At 40.1% G+C, this 18,104-nt stretch overlaps 1 protein-coding gene across 1 annotated transcript in view; it reads right to left on the minus strand.

The window, feature by feature from the left end:
- LOC120517193 (nuclear GTPase SLIP-GC-like) overlaps positions 1 to 13,709 on the minus strand; it is a 162,411-nt gene extending 148,702 nt beyond the window's left edge. The window contains exon 1 of the mRNA XM_039739363.1: positions 13,640 to 13,709. The gene's annotated coding sequence lies outside the window, so the exon portion shown is untranslated. The remainder of the gene's footprint in view (positions 1 to 13,639) is intronic.
- Between the last annotated feature and the right edge of the window lie 4,395 nt (positions 13,710 to 18,104).

Here is an 18,104-nt window from a genome sequence, read left to right on the forward strand (position 1 = left end):
ACTGCATACTGTTTACAAGTTTGTCAATTTTGGGCTGAATCGTCGAAAGAGAAAGTCTCAGGTTGTTATGAGGATCCAGTCTATTTCTGTATTTTGTTTTAATAACAGTGATTGCAGAAAAGTCAGTTTCACATAAATATGTACTCGAGAATGGCAGCAATGCGGAAATTGCCCTGCTTGCGAGCTCAGGATACAGTTCGATTAAATTTGCTTCTTCTTGAGTAGTCAAAGTCAAGCCGGTTATATCTGTTGTAAATGGACTTTGTATCCAACCACTTTCTTTTGTCACAATATCCTTGGGAAAATAATGAACAAAGTTTTCTTCAAGCAATTTCAGATGATTCACAATACTTTTTAGAAATATCTTCCTGTATGCTGGAATCAGGATTTTGAGTAACAAACTCACTGAAGTACTGGAACATATTTAGACGTTGCGTTCTACACATAGTTTCCAATAGCACAAATGCTGAAACTTTATCTATGTGTTTAAATAAGTCACTATCTCTGCCTTGTAGACTGAGATTTAAATCATTGTGAGCATTAAAAATGTCTACGAGATAAGCCAGTTTTGCAAGCCATGTTAAGCGTCAAATAGATAAACATTCATTACCGAGTTCTTTTTAACAGAAACAGACTCACTTCATTTCTCAACTCAAAAAATCTCTGCAAAACGCGTCCTCTTTGACAGCCAGTGCACCTATGTGTAAAACAATAAATGCTGATGTTCTGAACCCATTTCTGAACAAAGTATTTCAAATAAACGTGCGTTCAGTGAACTTTTTTTTATGTATTTGACAAATTTTACTGTGGTTAACAAGACGTCATGCAGTTCTTCACTTATATGTCTTGCAGCAAGTGCTTCACGATGTATGATGCAGTGGTACGATACAGCCAAAGGCGCTACTGCTTTAATACGCTGTACGACACCGGAATTTTTACCAGTCATAGCTGCAGCGCAGTCTGTTGTTACACCAACACAATTGTTCCACATCAATTCTTTTTCTGTAACAAACTTATCGAGAAGACGAAATAGCTCTTCGCCAGTAGTCCTCGTAGGCAGTTTGTCGCTGAATAAAAATTCCTCTCGAACAGAAGCAATACTAAAGTTAATAAATCAGATGTACACGATTAAAATTGCACAGTCAGAAACATCTGTTGACTCATCGAGTTGTAACACAAATTTTCCGTTTGCTTTTATCATTTCAATTAATTGTTCCTGCACGTCGTCCGCCATGTCAGCAATTGTATTATTAGAAAGAGGAATCGCAAATTTTACCTGACGCTTGTTCTCCAAGTATGCTGTTCACCATGTTGACAACACACGGCACGATGACTTCTTCAGCAAGCTGTGTGGCTTTTATCATGAGCAATCCGTGTTTACACTATATGATGCCTTCACTAAAGCAGCGTTAAATGTAGTGTGCTGCTTAAAGGTGCTTTTTTGTTTCTGCAGTTCCAAACGTTTCCATTCAAAATATTAAATTGACTTTGTCACGGTTTCTCTGTGCTTCATAGCCTGATGTTGCTTTAGATGTGACGGCTTCATACTAGCATTTGAAAGAATCTCACAGCAAATGAGACACTGAGGTTGCTGCTCAAATTCATTGCCAGTTGCAACAAAACCAAATTTTTGATAGTTGTTATCATATTTGCGACACAGATCTTTCTTACTCTGTTTTTTCGGTTTATTTGCAGCTGTATCGGTATCTTTGTCACTAGGACTAATTGATTTGGATGATGAAACGGTAGCGTTTGAAAGATTTTTCTTTAAATATTTATCCATTTTTTAAGAAAATTCTAATTATTTGATATGTAACTGTTGCATCTTATTTCAGTCCCTTGAAAAGCTATTAAAAATTGTTGAAAGGGAGGGAGAGCTGTAAGGGGGGGAGTTTGGGTCTAAACCGCTCCGAAATCTGAATAAAAGTTAAAGTATTGAAAGAAATTATGCATAAAATTAATGAAAAATTTGTGCATGTACATAAATTGATAAATTCTGCCCCAAAACTAAATCCTGCCTTCGGCCTGTATGTGACGCAGTTACCGAAGATGAAATGATATCGGCTTTGTGCTTAGATCTGGTGACTACGATGCAATACAGCGGCAGTGCACGTATAACAACAAACGCGAGCAGTTTCTGTGAGGCAGAGTTACCGAAGACTAAATAGTGTCGGTGTTGTGCTTTCATCTAGTGACCAAAAGCTCAAACAGTGAAGAAGTAGAAGTTGACTTCCGCGAAACGGAATGATGGTAGCGTTAAATGAACTAAATACTGATTCGAATAATCCAGTGTTATTTATTCAGATAACGAAATTTCACACCACACCAAATTTGGGAATCCACGTATTTTTGTGGTTCAACAGTTATATTGGTTATTGCTCACAACAGGCTTGTCATAAAGGGTTTTGCACAGATAAATTAAATTTCAGGGACCATGATGTGTACCACCTGAAAAGGCTCCACGTACCACCAGTGGTACACGTACCAAAGTTTGGGAACCGCTGTTTTAAAGGAAGCACAAAGCCTCAGGAACGATTTTAAAGAGATTGATTCTGGATGTTTTAACCGTGGAATTTTAACCTGTTGTGATGAATTATTTATTGATAATTTATTGTGATTTTTAACCTTGGCGGCATGGTGGTGCAGTAGTAGCACTTTTCCCTTGTAGTAAAGTGTCCATGATTCATGTCCTGAGACCTCTCAGCGTGAAGTTTGTATGTTTTCCCAGTTTCTGTGTGGGTTTGTTCTGGTTTCCCCCCATAGCCCAAAGACATGCAGGTTAGGTAAATTGGTGATTCCAAATTGGCCCTCGGCTGTGTTCGCCTTACAATGGACTGGTGTCATCTCCTGGGTTTGTTCTTGCTTTGTGCCCTGTGCTAGTTGGGTTAGGCTCCTGCAAAGACTAAATGGGTTTGAAAATGACTGATTTTTAACTTCCATGGAGCACTTTTTTTTATGGATTATTTATTGAAACTGCACTTCACTTTTTGAAGTGAAAGCACAAATAACTTTTGAATCAAACTTTGCTATGTATATGTTTCCTCATTGCTAGTCCATCCTTAGTACATGACTATCGATGTCCCAGGTTCAAGGGAGTGATGCGAGCTGCAGTCAACTTGAACATCACATAAATATCAACTGAAATAATCCTTGTGTACTGTTTAGGATAGTGGCTAATCTATCCATCCGTCCTTCCATTATCCAACCTGCTATATCCTAACACAGGGTCATGGGGGTCTGCTGGAGCCAATCCCAGCCAACACAGGGCCCAAGGCAGGAAAAAATCCAGGGCAGGGTGCCAGCCCTACCGCAGGTGGCTAATCTAACAAATGGAAATACTGCACTGCAATATGAAATCCCTACAAACGTTTAGAGTGCAGCTTTTATTAACTTCTTTAATCATGAAATAGATAAAATAAGATCCCAGATTTCAGTGTAAGTTCACAAATTAAATATTACATTGGCAATCTCTGTGTTGCTTTGCCCACACCATTTTAGATATATTAATTTCACAACAAAAGAGGAAGTTATGAATTTAATTTCTAAATTGAAATCTGCTACCCATCCCTTGGAACCAGTCTCATCAAAACTAGTCAAATGTTTAACGGATGTTCTGGCAGACCCCATTCTAAGCACTCGCAATAATTCATCACTGAATGGCACACTCCTAAAGTATCAGACAGTTTCTAAAAAAAATCAAAGTTATGTGGAATGGAATTTAAAATCTATTGCTAGCTTCTGTATGAAAATCTGCATGTTCTCTGTGTGGCTAGGTATTATTATTAACAGAAGTGTGCTTCCAGCTGTGGAATGCAGTTTTTGACTCTTCCCAGCTGCTTCAGCAGTGTATGACAAGTTTTCTGATAAGCTTCATTCCAAATATAAGACTAGAATTTATGCTTTCCGTTGTAATCAACAAATTTTGTAAAGAATGTTCTGTGGCCTTGGAGTGAAACTGATTTATTTTTTTCTAACCATTCTCTTTGAAGATTTTGTTATAAATGCAGCTGAACCCCCCTTGTCGGGGGCCTTCCTTGCATTTTCTCTCTGTAAGGAAAAGCCTCTCTGCTCACCAAGAAGTCAGAAATAAAAGATTCTGCTTATTAGAATTGGTGTCTGCCTGCTATTTGTCCGATTGAGTGAATAAAGTAGCTCAGGGATTTGACCGGTTTATGGGAAGTTAAGGAAAATAAATACTGCATCACTAACGTAGTGGATGGTAACTGGAAAATAGGGAATAATACTTGGGTCCCTCGGGGGACAGTGTAAGATACTACAAGTACGTTAGTAAGTTACTCCCTGGGAAGCGGGATAGAAAGGGGTGAGTGGCACACTCCTATTAAATAGGGGAATGGGAGTAAGAAAAGCATAGTATATAAATTGAGTGTCTGGGAATAACACTGAGTGGGTGGACGAGTTTTCTGTTCCTAATGTCTGGTCATAATCCTGCTTCTACAGGTTGCTCTGTGGTGGAGACATGCATAAGCAGTTTCGCATATAGGAGGCGTCTGACGAAGGAATTGGTGTTGAGCACATCTTGTATTCCGGACTCCACGCTGAATATTGTTGTACGATCTGTTAAACAACAGACACGAAACCACTTGAGTACTAATCCGGGAGTGGGACAGGACTGGGAGCAGAACGCCACGAGGGCTGAATTGTTCTACTGTGGTCCAGTGGCATTCATTATGGGAAAGCAAAATAGTAAACCGGTCAAAGAGACTCCTTTGGGAAATCAAAAGTCTCTGTTAGAAGGATTATTTTTGAAGTGTCTCGACACGAGCTTTCACTGGGTCCGAAAGGGGTTCACCTAGGAAATTAATAGAAAAGAAAACCGGATTAGACTTTAAGAAAGCATGTAAAAAAATGGAATAAACAGAGTGGTGGCAGATGGCCGATAGACGGGACTGTGAACATATCAGAAATACAAGAAATAAGGAAAATATTATGTAGAAATGCACAAGGATGTTGTAACAAAGGTCCGTATCGAATACACATGTTTGATAGATGGGAATTGGTGATAAAGGATAGGACCTTGCAAGCGGCGCAGAAGCGTAACGAGCTGCTGGCTGCTGAGGTCAAAACACATAAAGAAAAGGAAAAGTTATTGCTAGCGTTGCAGAAAACGAAGGTAGAGACAGAGCCCAAGCCTGAAAGTAAAAGAAAGAAGACTGAAAAGAAAGACCCCCTATACCCCGTAATCTGTCCACCCCCTACTTACCAAACTCCCCCGATTCCACGTCCTGCACCTCCTCCTCCAACTGCACCCCAGTTAACAGACGAACTGTCTGGAGCAAGTTTTTACGATCAACAATATCATTAACAAGGTGCTACTGGGTTGCAATGGCAGAAACCAGAAGAGTCATCTGTCTCCCAGCGCACGAGAAGTCAGACCCTCCACTCTAAACCTATGGGCGGTTTTATTTTTCCCTTCGGCTCCCCTAAACATTCTCTTGCCCCCTCATTGAAGTCCCCAACCCCCGATATGATCCCGCACAACCCCCAGGCAATAATAATCCCACTACCGTAATGATTCACCGAAATTGGGACATTCAAGAATTAAAGGATGTGGTGTCTGAACTGCCCGACCCCAAAACGGTCGGTGGACTGAAATTTGTGCAACAGTTACAGCAGTTTGATGACATGTATAAACCAAATGCTGCAGAGTGGACACAGGTGCTCCGCCGAAAGCTGGGCACCACATGGGCAACTGTAAATCACGGTGATCTTAACGGTGCCCCTTGGCGTTGGAATGAAGCTCTTTCCGAGGCCCCGGAATGAAGGCCCTTTCCTTTTCCAGTGGGAGCCTTTGAAAGGTGCCCTGGCAGAAAAATATAAAAAAAGGGCACAGACTGGTCACTAATTTCAGCCGCTAAGCAGAAAAAAGACGAGACAGTGGATGAATGGGCTCACCGGTTGCAAGATCTGATGGCTAATCACTCTGGGCTAGACAATGAAAACGATAGAATTTGTGCTGCAGTGCCTCCTTTTGTCTCGGGACTGAGAAGTGATATTCAAAGCAAAGTTCGCATGTCTTACATAGGCTGGGAAAGCGCTACGTTCAAGGAAGTCAAGCGTCATGCAGAGCATGCTGAGACAGACTAAATTAAAAGAGTCAGACACACAGACCAATCTGTTGGCTGCACAAATAAATTACTATACTGGTGGAACTGATCTGGCTAGGGGAGGGGCAGAAATTTCTTTGGAAGGCGAGGCGGGAGAGGACGAGGGTTCCAATTATCAAGCCCTAATAATCCTTTCGCTCAGATGCCTGACCCTTCGGAGCAGACGACAGCGTCATATGCCTGTTACGGCTGCGGTGAACTTGGACATTTCAGACGCAACTGCCCACACAAGCACCCTCCACCACCCCCTCTCCCTGAGCCCAATGACATTCCTTGGTCCTAGGAATTAGCAGGGACCACCAGCCACTTTTCCAGTTTCCTTTGCTTACTCATGCTGATACTGATCCTTTATTGACTTTAATAGTAAACGGCAAAGAAATTGTCTTTCTTGTGGACACAGGAGCCACGCTCTCCACTTTATCACTGTTGGAGGTCCCTGCCTCGAAAGACACTGTGAAGGTTCTCACTGCTTCAGGACAATCACACACGCTACTAGTTTCAAAGCCTCTGCAAGTGCAACTCAGCACCCACAGCTCTCCATTAACTCATTGTTTCCTGTTAAATCATTTGTGCCCTGTGAACTTGCTGGGAAGGGATCTTATGACTAAATTGTCAGTCTCAATTTCTTTAACTAAACAAGGATTTTACTGCTCCATTCCTAAGCTCCTATGCCAAACTACACACCCCAGCCCTCTTTTGCTGCATGGACCCTTGACATCTCACCACACACCCTCCTCTTGAAAGCCCTTCGTTCTTTCCCCTCATGCCTATTTCCCCACTTACAAGTCCTGGACACCCTGCATTGTACTGCCCAATATTTCCCGGCTGAAGTAGACACTCCTTGGTTAGAATCTTTTCTTTCCTCCAGCACATGCCCTGAAACTTTGTACATTCCATGTATTTTTGTTTCATCTACTAAAGCTGCTGCGTCAGTTCACCTCACATGTTCACAAAGTATTTTCTATCTAGGTGGTTCAGTGCCCCATGTCTCTCTGGCTAAATCTAACACCATTCGCTGGGTTGAAATGTTGTTAAAAAATGTCTAAATAGAACTGATTGGCTGTACGTTGCCCCAGGTATTTTTGACACCTCAGACCATCTAGTTACTAAAGTATTAATTCAGATTGATCTGCCAGTCGTTCGTTCCCTGTGTCACCCGTCTCTCTCTTTATGTTCACTGCAAACTGATAGCATTCCATGGCTCTCTTCGATTCCTGATACACTGTGGTCTCAAGGGAAAAATGATTTTGGCAGAATAGCAAATTGTGAACCTCTAGTAATCTTTCCAAAATCCTCCTTCTGTCCTCGCCGTGCGCAATATCCTCTCTCTCCCGAGGCTGAACTCGGAATTGCTGCTGTATATAAAGATCTTGTTGAAAAGGGGGCTATGATTCCTATTAAATATTTTCCTGTAAACTCTCCTATCTTGCCAGTAAAGAAAGCTGATGGCTCTTGGCGCTTTGTCCAAGACCTCAGACAAGTCAATTCTGCTATCTTTCCTAGAGCACCGATTGTGCCTAATCCTTCCACTATTCTGTCTACAATCCCTCCATCTGCACGTTATTTCTCAGTTATTGACTTAGCAAATGCTTTCTTTTCTATTCCTGTACATTCTGATTCTCAGTTTTGGTTTGCTTTTACTTTTCAAAACCGCCGTTGGACATGGACCGTTATGCCACAAGGTTATACAGAGGCTCCTTGTGTATACGCCAAGCTTGCTCAAAACCTGGAAGACTTCTGGCCTTACAGGGGAAGTGCATTGATACAGTACATCGACGATTTATTACTCTGTAGTGAAACAGAGAAAGCATGCACACAAGATACGGAATTATTGCTCAAGTATCTTGCAGAAAATGGGCACAAGGTTTCTAAGGCCAAGCTGCAGCTAGTTCAAACCACTGTCAAATATTTGGGGCATGACATCACTTGTGGTACCAGAGCTCTGTCAAAAGACCGCATAACCACTATTTAAAACCTGCCCAGACCGGTCACAAAACAGGTTACGTCTGTATTGGGCATTTTAGGTTACTGTCGACAATGGATTTTAAATTTTTCTGAAAGAGCACAGCCTTTGCAAAGTCTAGCTAACACTGCTGACCTTCCTCTTTCTGGCCGCATACAGTGGAATGAGCAGGCTGAGAAGGCTCTATGTGATTTAAAAAGTGCATTACTCTTTGCGCCAGCGTTAGGGCTCCCTGACTATTCTCGTCCGTTCACTTTGTTCGTGGACGAAAAGGGGGGATATATGAATGCAGTACTAACACAGCTCCATGGAGAAAACAAAGGCCAATAGCCTATTTTTGAAAAATTGGATCCAGTGGCTAAGGGACTTCCAACCTGTCTCAGAGCAGTAGCAGCCACAACAGAAGCCGTGCTAGCCAGTACAGATATAGTGCTCATGAGCCCCCTAACAGTAAAGGTGCCTCATGCTGTACACTCCATTTTAGTGCAGGCCAAAACTTCACATCTCACTACTGCTAGGGCAATACACTATCAAAATGTACTCTGTACTCTGTCTAATGTCACAATTGAACCATTTATACAGATTCCAGGTATGCTTTTGGAGTCTGCCATGATCATGGAGCATTGTGGAAATTAAGGGGATTTAAAACCAGTACTGGTAAGCCCATCCAACATCAGAAATTAGTCAAATCCCTCCTCGAAGCTATAATAAAACCATCAAGACTGGCAATAGTTAAATGCCAGGCCCACACTGGGAAACAAGATCCTGTCAGCAAAGGAAACGACCTGGCTGATTACTTTGCTAAACAGGCTGCCTATAATAACACACCAATTTTTTTATTTCAACAGAAAGATGACAAAGATGCTGATAATCAAATAATCTCTTTACAGAGTGCAGCCACGGACAGAGAAAAAAATGGTCCGAAGAAGGATCCCTCTCTGATGGGGTCTGGACTCACAAGCAAAATAACAAACCTTTCCTTCTAAAAGCTTCTTTTCCAGGTATGGCAAAAATCGCACATGGCCTGGACCACGCCGGAAAGGATGCCATGATTCAAGATGTCGAGAGACATTGGGAAGCTGTAGGCTTCTCTATGTATGCAGAGCAATTCTGCAGACGCTGTGCACTATGTCAAAAATTTAACGTAGGTAAAGGTACCCCGGTAAGTCCCACTGTCACACCTAACCCAATGGGTCCATTCGAACATCTTCAAATGGACTTCATTGAACTAACACCATCTAAAGGGTACCGATACTGCTTGGTAATTGTCGATGTGTTCTCCCGATGGGTGGAAGCTTTCCTTCCAAACATGCAGATGCAAAAACTGTGGCAAAAGCCTTGATAAAAGAAATCATTCCAAGATGGGGAATACCACAAAACCACAAAAATTGCAGACTGATAATGGTACCCATTTTGTGAACTCTGTAATAAATGAATTGACCACTTGGCTCCAGATAAATGTGCATCACTATTGCAAGTACCACCCTCAAAGTGGATGTATAGTAGAAAGGTGCAATGGCACCCTGAAATCTAAATTGGCTAAGATCTGTGAGCAGACAAATTTAACCTGGCCTGACGCTTTACCTCTGGCCTTAATGGGATTGAGAGGGAGGACACACCGGCAGTTGGGACTGTCGCCGTTTGAAATTCTGACCGGACGACCCATGCCTGTTGGCATGGTCATTGGCAATGTCAATCTGCATACTGTGGACAATGATCTTCTTTCCAGTCTTACAGGTCTCCGAGCATCCCTGAAGGAGGTCCACGAGCAGGTTAACCAGGCTTGGCGAACTAGTCCTCCACCAACAGAGTCACAGATTCCCTTGGGAACCTGGATACTGGTCAGAGACACCTGAAGGAAGCACTGGCGTCAACCTCGCTGGAGGGGACCATTCCAAGTGCTGCTATCCACACCTCACGCTTAAACTCGAAGGACTTCCCGCCTGGATTCACGTGTCGCATTGCAAAAAATGGCATTCATGGCTTTGCTAGTCCTAATCTTTTTTATCCATCTGACTTTAGGACAAGGACAAACAGGTGGTGACCATCAGACTCACCAATTGAAGCAAATACATGGGGACTTTCCCACGTTAACTTTCCAAATAGGGAAAACTGCCTAGTTCCAGATTGACTTTTGTTCCATTGCTCCCTGTGGGTCCAGTGGACAAGACAAATGGAGATTGTCTGAAAAATATGTTTGTGTGACCCGACCCAGGTACAAAACTGATTTGAATTCCTCCTCCAGTCTATCTGAATGTTCAAGCTGGAGTGATGTGTTTGCAAACACTGGGGGACTGGGGCTATAATCCATGGGAAGCCCAGAAACATGATTTAAAAACAAAGGTTTTCTATGAATGGTTTATATCCACTTTTGGCTCTTGGGGCCAATGGTTCTAATCCATTTTTGTTTCCCTTTTAGTTGCTTTAACTGTTATTCTTTTGATTTGCTGTTGTCTTATTCCATTATTTTATCCAGAAAATTTTCACTGCCTCAATAACTAAAGCTTATTTTCTCCACACAGAACGCATGCATCTTCTTTCCCAGGCCCAATTCTCTTCCCAGTCTTCTTTCGACCTGGACTGTTTAGCTTAAACTCTCTTATTATTTAAACTTTTAAGTTTAAAAAGGGGGGAATGTGGAGTGGAATTTAAAATCTATTGCTAGCTTCTGTATGAAAATCTGCATGTTCTCTGTGTGGCTAGGTATTATTATTAACAGAAGTGTGCTTACAGCTGTGGAATGCAGTTTTTGACTCTTCCCAGCTGCTTCAGCAGTGTATGACAAGTTTTCTGATAAGCTTCATTCCAAATATAAGACTAGAATTTATGCTTTCCGTTGTAATCAACAAATTTTGTAAAGAATGTTCTGTGGCCTTGGAGTGAAACTGATTTATTTTTTTCTAACCATTCTCTTTGAAGATTTTGTTATAAATGCAGCTGAACCCCCCTTGTCGGGGGCCTTCCTTGCATTTTCTCTCTGTAAGGAGAAGCCGCTCTGCTCACCAAGAAGTCAGAAATAAAAGATTCTGCTTATTAGAATTGGTGTCTGCCTGCTATTTGTTTGAACCTTCGTCCACAGTTATAATTAATAATAATAATACATTTTATTTATATAGCGCCTTTCCCACGGTAGACCTACGTATGCTTAATAATTATAGGTACATTTTAAATTTAACCTTTCTTTCAAAAATACTTGAAAAATTAGTAGCCGCTCAGCTTTAGTTTTTCCTTACACATCGCAATTTATTCCAGTATGGCTGATCATAATGCATTTATGTATTTATTTACAGAAATGGTGCTAACCCATGTTGTAAATATTTTTCTAACATCCTCTAATGAAGAAAATTCCACAAAGTACAGTATTAGCAGCAACATTTGATACTGTTGACTTTTCCATTTTATTACATAGGTTGAATAATCATATTGAGCTTGTAGGCACTATAATTGCCTAGTTTATTTCATATTTTGCAAATCGAGTTCAGTATGTACAGAAATGTGCTGAAAGTACACCATCCCACATGGCTCTGTGTTCAGACCTTTACTGTTTTTATTTTACATGCTGACACTGGAAACTATTGTGAGAAAACATAACAGTAATAGTAACTTGTATGAAGATTATAGCCAATCAATCTTTGCATTTGCATTTAGACCAGATCTACTTAAGACCGGTTACTCGGAACCGAATGTGGTTGTAAGTCATTGACTACCTGTACAAGTATTAATAAAATATCAGTGGGAGGTCAAGGATTTATTTACAGGGCCCTGAAGCAGTGGAATGGTCAGCCTGCTAATATAATGGATCCCCTTTCAGTGTTGGCTTTTAAATCCAGACTCAAGACTCACAACTTCAGTCTAACATACCCAGACTAGAGCTACTGATTAGCTGTGCATGCTGCATTTTGGTTTGTTTGATAGATAGATAGATAGATAGATAGATAGATAGATAGATAGATAGATAGATAGATACTTTATTAATCCCAAGGGGAAATTCACATAATCCAGCAGCAGTATACTGATTAAAAAAAAAACAAACAAAAAAAAACAATATTAAATTAAATAGAAATAAAAATGCATGTAAAAGCCGACAATAACTTTGAGTAATGTTAGCATTTACTCCCCCGGGTGGAATTGAAGAGTTGCATAGTGTTAGTCATTTGTACAAAATATAAGTACTATAGTAACCTTCCTCTATTCTGTTACTCTTGTCAGTATCTTGATGTGGCACTTGGTGTTATGTTTCTGGTTAATGTATACTCTATGTTTAATTGCTATTTTTGTTTTTTAGACAATATTAAGTACTGTAATTCTTTTTCTTGTCTACATTTTATTTTTGTTTATTCGATATGAATTAAGCTATTAAACTAAAGAAAAAATGATCTATATAAGGAATAGTTTCAGAATTACTTTACTGCATATGATTATTTGCTATGGTATATTTTGAAGTCTTGAACAATACATGATTATTGTGAAATGCAAAGAGAGGTAATATTTAGACACAAACAGCAGGTAGCAGTGTTGGACTTAATGGACATTGTATATTCTGTGCAGATGATCATATTATAGCTTATTAATCATGAGTGTCAAGTTCAGATTCTGGAGGGGAGCAACAGCTACTGGTTTTAAACTCACCAAATTTCTTTGTTAGTAGCCAATTATAACTGATACTTGAACACACTTCTTTTGCTGCATTTTTAATTAGTTTACCTTTTGAGATTCAGTACCCTTCCTTGGTTCATTTTTCCTTTACAATACAATACAATAGTCTCTTCAATCCTATGATATAAGGACATTTTAGAAACTAAATGTGCAAGTAGTTTAATGCTTGCATAGCAAAATAAATTCACAAGGTGCTATCCATCAAGAAATCCTAAACTGTTGTCAGCATATAAAATATTCTTTAAATGTTAAGTGAAATCCTTAAAATGTTTGATCCTAAATCAAAAGCATGCTTTATGGCTACTAAAAGAGGAGGATGAGATGTTTGTATCACGGTGAGGATAGCTAAAGCACTTAAATCACTTTTAGGTTTAGAACTGGTGACTTGGACAGCAACAACATTTATCTGGATATGTCATAAATGTAAATAATTTATTAAAACCTCTAACAACCAAGGGAAATTAATCTTACTGTACATGTTGTATGACAGTGCTAGTACGTTTCAACTGATTGGAAGCTGTCTATATATATATATATATATATATATATATATATATATATATATATATATATATACAGTAAAACTACAGCTTTTTAATAGATTACAACAGAATATATGTGATTTAGACAAATTATAGGAAACAATTTTTTATTATTTTTTCTATTTACATTTTTGTGTGCCTGAAAAATGTTTTTAGAATATATCAGTATTAAACATGTAATTCCGTTCTTGTAATTTACAGCAAGATAAGAATCTGCAGTTGAAGTTTAATTAATTTTTAACAAGGAAAATTAGTAATTCAACAAAAAAAAAAAAAAAACAACAACACAACTTTAACTCCATATAATACAAATTACACAAAACATTTCTTAAAAACAATGAAAAATCTCCTACCACTTGAGATGCTTTAACAAAATGATATTTTGCTGTCGTTTTGTGAGTCATAAAGCTTCATAAATCTCAAAGCAGATTGGCACATTCACAGCTACTGCAAACTGAAGGTGTGCAATTGATCTTATAGTCAGCTACCAGCATCTTTTCCTGGATATAATTACCATGACCACACCTTTTACACTGAAATGAAACTCAAATTATTTGCATGTCATTTCATGTCCTTCTTTGTTGTACCTTATCAAAAGAAACTGATACAAAAGCAGATATAAAATAATATTTGTTCATCTTTTAAAAAAGAGATATTAAATTAGACTGGTTTATATATGACTTTTAAATTTGTACCGTTGTCAAACTCATTTCTATCCTTCAAACTGGACAAAACACTCCTACAGTTACAAAGAAAGATTGCGTATGCCCTTAGACCCGCTCCGTTGTCCAATCGTATTTGCTGCCACTTCTTGTCTTTCTTCATTTACGCATCGGCTATCTGTAGCTGGCTTCCATAGAAGGTCTCAAGCTTCTTCCTGACCATTCTGTCAATTATGCACAGCCTTCCACAAATTCACAAGGTAAATCTTTGGTAAATTGTGCTAAGAATTCTAATTCATCTCAGGGGTTGTCCACCACCTAATCAACAACATGGTCAAATGCCCTGACAAAGTTCACATAGTCCAATGGGTCCCCATCGAATACTGGAACCTTTCTATAGGGTACATAGAGTATTTGTGCCTTGTTTTGCTGTTCATGACACTGTTGGTGAGGCTCATATTTACTTTTATTTCTCAACAAAGAGCTACAAAAACTTGCATCATATGGCTCTTCATTCCTCAGATCTGGTTTCTCAGGAACATTATAGGGATTTTGTTTACTTTGTACGTGAATGCATCCTTTAAGAGCTCTCAATTTTGCATTCGATTCTGCAATTGCAGCTTCTAAAGCCAACTGATTTCCTGTAGTCTTTACTTGTGCTTCTTCAAATTCTCTTTTGGCTCTCAAATGTGCCTCTTCAGAATCTCTTTTGGCTCTCGACCATGCCTTTTCCTTATCTAGAGCCTGCTGTCTTTTTGCAGCCTTGGCTCAGGCCGAGCAGTACTGTGTGTTCTGCTTCTCGTGTCCTGATGGAACTAACAGAGTTAGGTGCTGAATTTCCTTGACTTTTAGTTTTTGCAGAGACTTGAGAGACACTTTTGGCAGGAGTGATCCTTCCATCTATTTTCCAACCCGTTGAATCCAAACACAGGGTCACGGGGGGCAAGAGTGATATCGTCCATAAATCTGTAGCCCCTGAATTTGTTTGCAAAATCAGGAGGCAGCTTGGGGAGGATTTTATTTTCTTTCCCAGAAACGCAAGTAAAGTCTTCAGTTCAGCATCAAAACGCTCATGTAGCCATTTTCATTTATTTTCATCACTTTGCACATAGAATAATTAATCGCTTAACCGTTGTCATACACGTGTGAGTAGGAGGCAGCTTAAGGGCTTGAGTAATTGTAATACCAATTCAGACCATGGGGAGGCAGAGTGCACTGACTGTCTTTCTCAGTTCCATGTAAACCATTCCCAGGAAATTACACTATGTTCCGGGACCTTTGATGTTGACACTTCTGTTTCCAGTGTCTTTGATGATGTCACTTGCGGTTATGGTGCCTTTGATGATGGCACTTCCGGTCCTGATCGTGTCACTTCTGGCCCCAATGTCGTCACCTCCTCTACAGATTTTTAAAGCCGCCATCTTGCTTCCAGTGAAACAGTTCTGTTTTGGACTTGTCTTGTGAATATCACTGTTCAATTATTTAACCTTTTTGCAGCCAGGGTATATTATATTATTGGCTGCCCCATGATGTCTGGAGTGCATTTCTTATTACAGTGGCGTAGTCAGCAGGATTTTGATTATCAGAAGAAACCAGGACAGAACCTAAGAAATAACCAGGTGGGAAAGTACTGGGGCCGAGTTTCCAGGTGGGGAGTTCATCCAGAGGTCAGGCGTGACTTAGTGCAGGCTCTGCTTCCTAAATACGAAACCGGGCTAGTATTTTCTCAAAGGGAGAATGTGAAAGCAATATACAGACTGGTGTGCTGGTTCCTGTAGAGAAAATTGAAGAGGGCTTATTATATTTTTTCGGAGGAGAGACCCCATTGGGGTTGAGATCCCAGCTAAATATGGGCTTTCCCTAGACCAGCAGGTAGAAAAATTAAGAAAATGGGAATTAGATCCTGAGAGATCGACCAGCAAACCGGCAGAAGCTCTCTGGGAATGAATAGCACGATGGCTAAGGCCGTTCAAACTTACAACTTTTCAAATAGTGAAGCCGGTAGCCTGCTTCCTTCTATTAAAAGGACTCCCAAAAAAGTTTACCCAACTGGTCTGGGGAGACTTCCACACCATGGAGGATCTTATATAGCTCCTAGAAACATCGAAGCAATCGAAAGTTGAAGCACTCCTTGATTCCAGCAGCAACATTTCCATTGTTGCTTGCCGATACATATTACTGCGACAATGAATAAAAGTAAAGACCAATGTTACATGTATGCATAGGGAAGTCCGTAAATATAAAATCGCCGTATGTTTTATCAGCCACTAGCAAAATACTCACTCTTCGCAGCGTAGAACTAGTGTGTTAAAAAGGTTATGCAAAAGAAGAGGAAACATTTTAAAAATAACGTAACATGATTGTCAATGTAATTGTTTTGTCACTGTTATGAGTGTTGCTGTCATCAAGGATTTGATTATCATTATTTCTTTCAATCAGGTTCGTATTTGGAGGACGTGTTGTGTTCAAGTTACTGAGAACTGTGTTTAAGTCTGTGTTTGTCAACCGTTGTAAAGATAACAGGTTTCATTCATTGAAGTGTTCACTACCCAAATCGCTACTCGTGAATCTAAGATGTTTAACAGGTATTATCTTGTGGATTTGCCTGCGAATATTTAGCAGCAGCGTGGAGCTCTATTAACTTGTGGATTTGCCTGCAAGTATTTAGTGACAGCGTCTCTATGAACTTGTGGATTTGCCTGCGAGTATTTAGTGGCAGCATCTCTATTAAGTTGTGGATTTACCTGTGAGTATTTGGCGGCAAAGTTGTTTCCGTCTAGCTGCATCAGAAAATGTACCATGACATCTGACACACCTCCTTTTTACTGTTTTCTCACAGCTTGGATTGCTGCTGTCATAATCGGTTTGAGTTTCATGGTTTGTTTCAATTACGTTAGTATTTGCAGGACTTGAAGTGACATTTGGCATCTGTCAAGCATTGTAAGCATACAACCAGCTTCATCAATAACTTCACATCCAGCTTTTGAGAGTTAAAACATATCATAAACATCAAAGTGTCCACTACTCAAATCGTCACCTGTGAATCTAAGATGTTTAAGAGGCATTGGCGGTTCTCTAAAGGTGTAAAATATTTGGCCATTTCGGTATACTTGAAAGCAACAACCGAACAATTCAGCAGCAGCCATCAACTCACATGCAGAAACATAGTTGAGGGGCTTAAGCATTTCACTCTTATAGTGCTCCCGTGTAGTATAATTACCTCCTGTACCGTCATCAGTCCACACCTTGAACCTGTCCCAGTCATTCAATACATAAGACACAATGTTCCTCCAGATATCAAGATTGAGCCTGATATGGCCGTGCAATATGTAACACAGAATTGTAAAAGGAAGGCGGCATCTCCGGGCATGGAAACCACTCGGTAAGTGACAGTTCTTTGATCGATGGTGATCACCTTAATAAACATGTTAATGGGGGTACGGTTGGAACCGTAAAAGAAATGGGTACCTGAACAATGTAAACTAAGTCTAAAATACCTACACAATAACTATAAGCGTAATAAATGAACAATAAAACAGCGGAAAAGCCGTGGATGAAATAAAAAGGCTGCAGTTATCAGCACAATAAAACTGTGGAGAAGCCGTGGATTAAATACAAAGGCTGCAGTTATCAGCAAGGAGACATGAATACTGTGGCGAAGCAAGGAAGGGAATGAAGAGACCAGAGCGATGGACGGCTTTATATGGGCAGGCAGCCAACAACTTGGGAGGCATCGGGATGGGGGACACAACTCCGCCTCACATGGCGACCAAGCTGCAGGCTATGGGCATATATATGTACATAAGTAGGATTCAGTTATGATCGTTATGCGTAGAATTTCGAAATGAAACCTGTTTAACTTTTGTAAGTAACCTGTAAGGAATGAGCCTGCCAAATTTCAGCCTTCTTCCTACACGGGAAGTTGGAGAATTAGTGATGAGTGAGTCAGTGAGGGCTTTGCCTTTTATTAGTATAGATGGAGGATCGCTAAAAAAATTCCCCACGGCGGTCTTCCTGAATCAACCTTTCACTGTGATTCCGGGGCGAGACTGGTCTGATTATAAATGCAGTGTTCTACTGACAACTCCCGAACAAAACATAGGCCTAGCGATAGACGGGGATGACTTGACTCACTGTGTTGTCAGACCAATCCAGT

This window comes from Polypterus senegalus, chromosome 17 (genome assembly GCF_016835505.1).
Source record: "Polypterus senegalus isolate Bchr_013 chromosome 17, ASM1683550v1, whole genome shotgun sequence".
Taxonomy (NCBI): domain Eukaryota; kingdom Metazoa; phylum Chordata; class Cladistia; order Polypteriformes; family Polypteridae; genus Polypterus; species Polypterus senegalus.